The sequence below is a fragment of the Bubalus bubalis genome, chromosome 10, assembly GCF_019923935.1.
Source record: "Bubalus bubalis isolate 160015118507 breed Murrah chromosome 10, NDDB_SH_1, whole genome shotgun sequence".
Lineage (NCBI taxonomy): Eukaryota > Metazoa > Chordata > Mammalia > Artiodactyla > Bovidae > Bubalus > Bubalus bubalis.
This window is the reverse complement of record NC_059166.1, coordinates 75959122-75966888: the sequence shown is the minus strand read 5'-3', so window position 1 is coordinate 75966888 and position 7767 is coordinate 75959122.

The following is a 7767-nucleotide window of genomic DNA, read 5'->3' as shown; positions in this document are numbered from 1 at the left end:
GAGCTATTTCAAATCCTGAAAGAGGATGCTGTGAAAGTGCTGCACTCAATATGCCAGCAAATTTGGAAAACTCAGCAGTGGCCACAGGGCTGGAAAAGGTCAGTTTTCATTCCAATCCCAAAGAAAGGCAATGCCAAAGAATGCTCAAACTACCGCACAATTGCACTCATCACACGCTAGTAAAGTAATGCTCAAAATTCTCCAAGCCAGGCTTCAGCAATACATGAACCGTGAACTTCCTGATGTTAAAGCTGATTTTAGAAAAGGCAGAGGAACCAGAGATCAAATTGCCAGCATCCGCTGGACCATGGAAAAAGCAAGAGAGTTCCAGAAAAACATCTATTTCTGCTTTATTGACTATGCCAAAGCCTTTGACTGTGTGGCTCACAATAAACTGTGGAAAATTCTGAAAGAGATGGGCATACCATATCACCTGACCTGCCTCTTGAGAAACCTGTATGCAGGTCAGGAAGCAGCAGTTAGAACTGGACATGGAACAGCAGACTGGTTCCAAATAGGAAAAGGAGTACGTCAAGGCTGTATATTGTCACCCTGCTTATTTAACTTATATGCAGAGTACATCATGAGAAACGCTGGACTGGAAAAAGCACAAGCTGGAATCAAGATTGCCGGGAGAAATATCAATAACTTCAGATATGCAGATGCACCCTTATGGCAGAAAGTGAAGAGGAACTAAAAAACCTCTTGATAAAAATGAAATTGGAGAACGAAAAAGTTGGCTTAAAGCTCAACATTCAGAAAATGAAGATCATGGCATCCGGTCCCATCGCTTCATGGGAAATAGATGGGGAAACAGTGGAAACAGTGTCAGACTTTATTTTTCTGGGCTCCAAAATCACTGCAGATGGTGACTGCAGCCATGAAATTAAAAGACGCTTACTCTTTGGAAGGAAAGTTATGACCAACCTAGATAATATATTCAAAAGCAGAGACATTACTTTGCCAACAAAGGTCCGTCTAGTCAAGGGTATGGTTTTTCCAGTGGTCATGTATGGATGTGAGAGTTGGACTGTGAAGAAGGCTGAGCACTGAAGAATTGATGCTTTTGAACTGTGGTGTTGGAGAAGACTCTTGAGAGTCCCTTGGACTGCAAGGAGATCCAACCAGTCCATTCTGAAGGAGATCAGCCCTGGGTGTACTTTGGAAGGAATGATGCTAAAGCTGAAACTCCAGTACTTTGGCCACCTCATGCGAAGAGTTGACTCATTGGAAAAGACTCTGATGCTGGGAGGGATTGGGGGCAGGAGGAGAAGGGGACGACAGAGGATGAAATGGCTGGATGGCATCAATGACTCGATGGACGTGAGTCTCAGTGAACTCTGGGAGTTGGTGATGGACAGGGAGGCCTGGAGTGCTGCAATTCATGGGGTCACAAAGAGTCGGACACGACTGAGTGACTGAACTGAACTGAACTGATAGATCATTTCATTAAGTGTCTAATGTTACCTTCTGCTAGGATTGCAATCAGATATTTTAAATAATTTTAAAGTATATGTTTCAGTTTATAAAGCAAATCAAGCAGGGCACTTGCTCATTAATGGAAAATTATCACCTTGATAATATAATGCTAGCCATTAATTATAGAGTACTAAACTCAAAAAATTGCTTTTCTCAGTAAAATTAAATAGAAATTATTAAGTGTGTTGAAGAGAAGAAAGACCACCCTTGCTGGTGGAAATATCACTTTACAAAAGTACTCTACTACACTCAATTTCATTTTCCTAAGCGAGTTAATGAGACTTTTGCTAATTCTGTTAAACCAAAAGAAAATTTTTGGTTAAGAAAATATATTTTAATAACTTCTTTCCAACCTTTTATGGTTGTGAAAGAGGACTTTTCATACTATTTTGAAATTATTGCCTATGTAATGAAAAACAGATACCTTGTGATTGCAAAAAAAAAAAAAAAACAAGGAATTATTTGGTACTCATTAAATAACTCAATGTAAAAGATAATGTAAACAGCATGAGCCTTGTGTGTGTGTGTGTACTTTGTTACTCAGTTGTTTCTGACTCTTTGTGACCTCATAGACTCTCCTCTATCCATGGAATTTTCCAGGCAAAAATACTGGAGTGGATTGCCATTTCCTCCTCCAGGGAATTTTCCTGAATGAACCCACGATGCCTGTGTTTCCTGTATTGCAGGTGGATTCGTTAGCCCTGAATATCAGGGGAGCCCCAAATAATATGCAATATGTAGTAATAAATAATACAGTAAAGCATTTAAAGTGTTCAGCACAGTGCCTAGCTCATAGGACTAAACGGAATGTTGGAAAAACTGGTGGTGGAGATTGCTTGTGGTTACCTCCAGGAATTTAAATTACTTGGACACACAGCTTCAATTACTACTTGACTTTTAACTAAATAACCCATAAATAACAGTCAAAGGTAACATAGCTTTTAAAGACAATTTTAATCTTCTAAAAGTTTAAAGTGTGAAAAATTCAAAATAAATGTATATTGTAGCGTCATATTTGCTAAAGGGCAGTATGGCATATTCTTTGTTTTCAAAGGAGATCATTTATCAGCTTACATATTTTAATGTACTTAATTGCTCCTGATTATCTCTTATTCAGTCAGTTTAGTCGCTCAGTCATGTCCGAGTCTTTGTGACCCCATGAACCACAGCACACCAGGCCTCCCTGTCCATCACCAACTGCCGGAATCTACCCAAACCCATGTCCATTGAGCTGGTGATGCCATCCAACCATCTCATCCTCTGTCATCCTCTTCTCCTCATGCCCCCAATCTTTCCCAGCATCAGAGTCTTTTCAAATGAGTCAGCACTTCGCATGAGGTGGCCAAAGTATTGGAGTTTCAGCCTCAGCATCAGTCCTTCCAATGAACACCCAGGACTGATCTCCTTCAGAATGGACTGGTTGGATCTCCTTGCAGTCCAAGGGACTCTCAAGAGTCTTCTCCAACACCACAGTTCAAAAGCATCAATTCTTTGACACAGCTTTCTTTATAGTCCAGCTCTCACATCCATACATGACTAGTGAAAAAACCATAGCCTTGACTAGACAGACCTTTGTTGACAAAGTAATGTCTCTGCTTTTTAATATGCTGTCTAGGTTGGTCATAACTTTCCTTCCAAGGAGTAAGTGTTTCTTAATTTCATGGCTGCAACCACCATCTGCAGTGATTTTGGAGCCCCCAAAGTAAAATCTAACACTGTTTCCACTGTTTTCCCATCTATTTCCCATCAAGTGATGGGACCAGATGCCATGATCTTTGTTTTCTGAATGTTGAGCTTTAAGCCAACTTTTTCACTCTCCACGTTCACTTTCATCAAGAGCCTCTTTAGTTCTTCTTCACTTTCTGCCATAAGGGTGGTATCATCTGCATATCTGAGGTGATTGATATTTCTCCCAGCAATCTCGATTCCAGCTTGTGCTTCCTCCAGCTCAGCGTTTCTCATGATGTCCTCTGCACATAAGTTAAATAAGCAGGGTGACAATATACAGCCTTGATGTACTCCTTTTCCTATTTGGAACCAGTCTGTTGTTCCATGTCCAGTTCGAACTGTTGCTTCCTGAACTGCATACAGGTTTCTCAAGAAGCAGGTCAGGTTGTCTGGAATTCCCATCTCTTTCAGAATTTTCCACAGTTTATTGTGATCCACACAGTCAAAGGCTTTGGCATAGTCAATAAAGCAGAAATAGATGTTTTTCTGGAACTCTCTTGCTTTTTCCATGATCCACAGATGGTGGCAATTTGATCTCTGGTTCCTCTGCCTTTTGTAAAACCAGCTTGAACATCTGGAAGTTCACAGTTCACATATTGCTGAAGCTTGGCTTGGAGAATATGGTTTATTGCATTAATAATGTTATAGTTATCACTCAGTCCTTGATTCTTAATACTTAGGGTAAGACTACATAATGTAAAGAAATTGAGTCAATTTAAGATAAAATTTAAACATTAAGTAAATTACAGTACAGGTTATATTTATTGAATTCAAGGAGAAGGTTGACTAACTCTGGCACTTTACTATTTATCCCCTTCCCTTACACAAAATGTAGAGATATTACCACATAGTTTTTGGCAGCACAGTCCTTTACCAGGGAATCATGCCTCTTGTGGAAAGCATGAGGAATACAAGATCAAAGACTTGGGGAAAATGTGCTTTAACCCATTACACAACAAAGAACAGGACCTGTTCTCCATCTCTGCTATATGAACAGAGGAGTGGTCTTAGAAGGATGCTGGTCTTCTCTCTACACTGTAGTTTAATGCTGAAGAACTACAGTGTGTCAATAACAGATCATTTTTCAGAGCCAGCCCTAAGCTAAATTGTGAAATAGACCGAGTACCTGTGCTACTTTTCACCTCCTCCCTAATAATTCTATTCTCTACCTAAGGCATGTTTCTTTCTAGTCCCTGTAGAGCAGACTCCCTTAACTGTCACTAATTGAGAAAACAAGATAATTCCCCTAAAATGTCAACTGTTCAATAGTAACATCTCCCAGCAGTACTATAAAGATTATTACTGACCTAAAGAATCTTTAATTTCCAAGAACATCTCTAGAAGTGCAAGTTAGCACTACCGAGAGTGCTTATGTATATTGGGGGCAGAGAAACTTCCTTAGTATCACTGAAATTCTACAACACAGATAATATATACTGATAAAGTCAAGTCTATATGATTTTCCATATAGTTTACTTTCCACCCTGAGTGAATAAAACACACTCACACACACACACACACACACCTGTGGGGAAAAGGGATCAGATTCAGGTAAAGCTACTGAAAGACTGATATATCAGAAGACAAGACAAGACAATGATTACAAACACAGAGGGAGAGATTATTTTAAATGTTGCTGAAAAGTCTAGGAAGATGAAGACTAGAATTTGGATTTATAACTATGAAGGTTATTGGTGGCCTTGACAAAATTAACTTTAGTAGAGAAGTGAAGTGAAGTGAAGTCACTTCACTTGTGTCCAACTCTGAGACCCTATGGACTGTAGCCTGCCAGGCTCCTCCGTTCAGGATTTTCCAGGGAAGAATACTGAAGTGGGCTGCCATTTCCTTCTCCAGGGGATCTTTCCAACCCAGGGATCGAACATGGTTCTCCCGCATTGCAGGCAGACTCTTTACCGTCTGAGCCACCAGGGAATTCCCTTTAGTAGAGAGGTGGAGACAAGACTGGATGAGTTCAGGAGATAATTAAACTGAATGAGTGGAGCCTACACAAACTCAAATATTTTAAAAGATATTTATAAAGATTTACTACAAAGAGCAAAGAATTGGGCAGTATATGAAGGCAATATGAGGTCAAGGGTTTTTTGACCATTTTTTTTAAAGATGGGGAAAACTATAGCATATATGTTTGCTGATGTGAATGATCCAATAGGGAAAAAGACAATGATGCAAGAAGTAAAACCTGTGAAGTGTGAGTAGCTCAATAGGTGCCAAAATTTAGAGCAGACATGGAAAGATGTTAAGAGTGTGGATGATGTGATCCAGACACTGGGGGATTGAGTAAGTGTCACGTTTTCAAGTCACCAAAGCAGAACTAAGTATCAGATAGGTCGCACCATAGAATAACTTCAAAAAGCCACCAGCTAAGTTTGATTCCAAAATAGTGTGTAGTTTAAAGCAGCCAAAGATATTTTCTAAACCCACTGTGCAAAGTAAGAGCCACTATAGACCCATCTTTTTGCATTGACTAAGGAATAAATTTGGATGCTCAGTTACATCTAATGTGGATACAAATATTCACCAGCAGTATCATTCACATACCAGTGAAACTACCACTCACATGCACAAATCGTTTCCTACTTGGTTCACATGCATGTATGGTTTTGGAAACACACTTACTACGTAAAATAAGGTCCACCTATGTTAAAATCTGCATCACCTAATTCCAAATCGGCTCCATTTTATGTCCTCAAAATTACTCTTCATGGCCTAGTTCTAGTGCGGTACTCCCAAGGGTCCTGATCTTGAGAAAAAGAAAAAGGAGAAATTTGCTTAGCTCTATTTTTCAGCTAGATTTTTTTCCTTTGTCTACACTTAAAACTTCATTAAAAACATACACCAGATAGCCATGCAACAATTTTAATGACTATGAAGATAATGTCTTATGAAGTGATTTATAAAATAATTTCACAAGTTTTCTAATAATGTACATTGGACAACTGTGAAATTAATTTACTCTTGTAGGTTTTGACTTCTGTAGGCAGTCGGAGAGATAAACCCTGATGATATTAATACACTTAGAAAGAAGTTGTTTACCAAATGCCAATTGTTAATTTTGTTACATGGTTCAGCTTCATTTGGCTGTATTTCTCTCCTAAGGATAATTTCTTGAAATGATGCCCCAGGGTCAAAAACAATTCAGATTGTAAAATCTTACAATGTACTTGCTTGTAACCACAAAGTTAAAATTTTTACACCTTTGAGCTGTTAGAATACATGCAATGTATAATCTGCCTCTTTAAATCCTACTCTTGAATTCACTTGGTGTATTTTTTACTAAAGGTCAGCAATGTAACACCAATTGCATCAAATTCCCTTAAGCATATTCTCATCTCATCCTGACATACAACAAATAAAATAGCTTTCACTGTAGATACAGTAGCAGTTTAAAAATGAAATGAAAAACATTGAATATTTATAAATTCTGGAATGTTCTTTCTGCAGGGCTTCTTCTTGTGGCTTTTTTTTTCTTTGCTACTGTGGGTTTATCTGATCATTTTAACAAATGCATTCATTATTTTAGAGAAAGACATGGGTTTTCTATTTTATGCTTCAATTTTATCACCATTTAATAATGAACTATTGAATATAAGCTATCTATCATAGTCTGCTTATAAATAATGCTTAACTATTCCTGGAAAAAGCTTAATACAAAAATCCAGAATTTAATTCATTCACCATGAACAATAAAGATCTCCCTTCCTGTTAGCATTTGTGGAATAAGCACTTAGAAACAAATTGGCTTTCATTTCCTTTTAAAATATTTCTTGATAATAGGGAGAAGCTCCTTTTCCACAGTGTTATGCGGGAGGCAGAGGAGAGGCTCTGTGTATAACATCACTTTGTCTCATTCTCCTTGTGGCAAAGTAACTTTCCCTGATCCCTGTTCTTCCTGCCAAGGTGAAAGTGAAAGCTGCTCAGTTGTGTCCAACTCATTGCAACCCATGGACTATGCAGTCCTCGGAATTCTTCAGGCCAGAATACTGGCGTGGGTAGCCTTTCCCTTCTCCATGAGATCTTCCCAACCCAGGGATTGAACCTAGGCCTCCCACATTGCAGGCAGATTCTTTACTAGCTGAGCCACAAGTGAAGCCCAAGAATATTGCAGTGGGTAGCCTATCCCTTCTCCAGCATAGCTTCCCGATGCAGGAATCCAACTGTGGTTTCCTGCATTGAAGGCAGATTCTTTACCAACTGAGCTATGAGGGAAGCCCATTCTCCCTGCCAGTTCAGTTCAGTTCAGTCACTCAGTCGTGTGTGACTCTTTGCGACCCCATGAATCACAGCACACCAGGCCTCCCTGTTCAACACCAACTCCCGGAGTTCACTCAGACTGACGTCCATCGAGTCGGTGATGCCATCCAGCCATCTCATCCTCTGTCATTCTCTTCTCCTCCTGCCCCAATCCCTCTCAGTATCAGAGTCTTTTCCAATGAGTCAACTCTTCGCATGAGGTGGCCAAAGTACTGGAGTTTCAGCTTTAGCATCATTCCTTCCAAAGAACACCCAGGACTGATCTCCTTTAGAATGGATTGGTTGGAT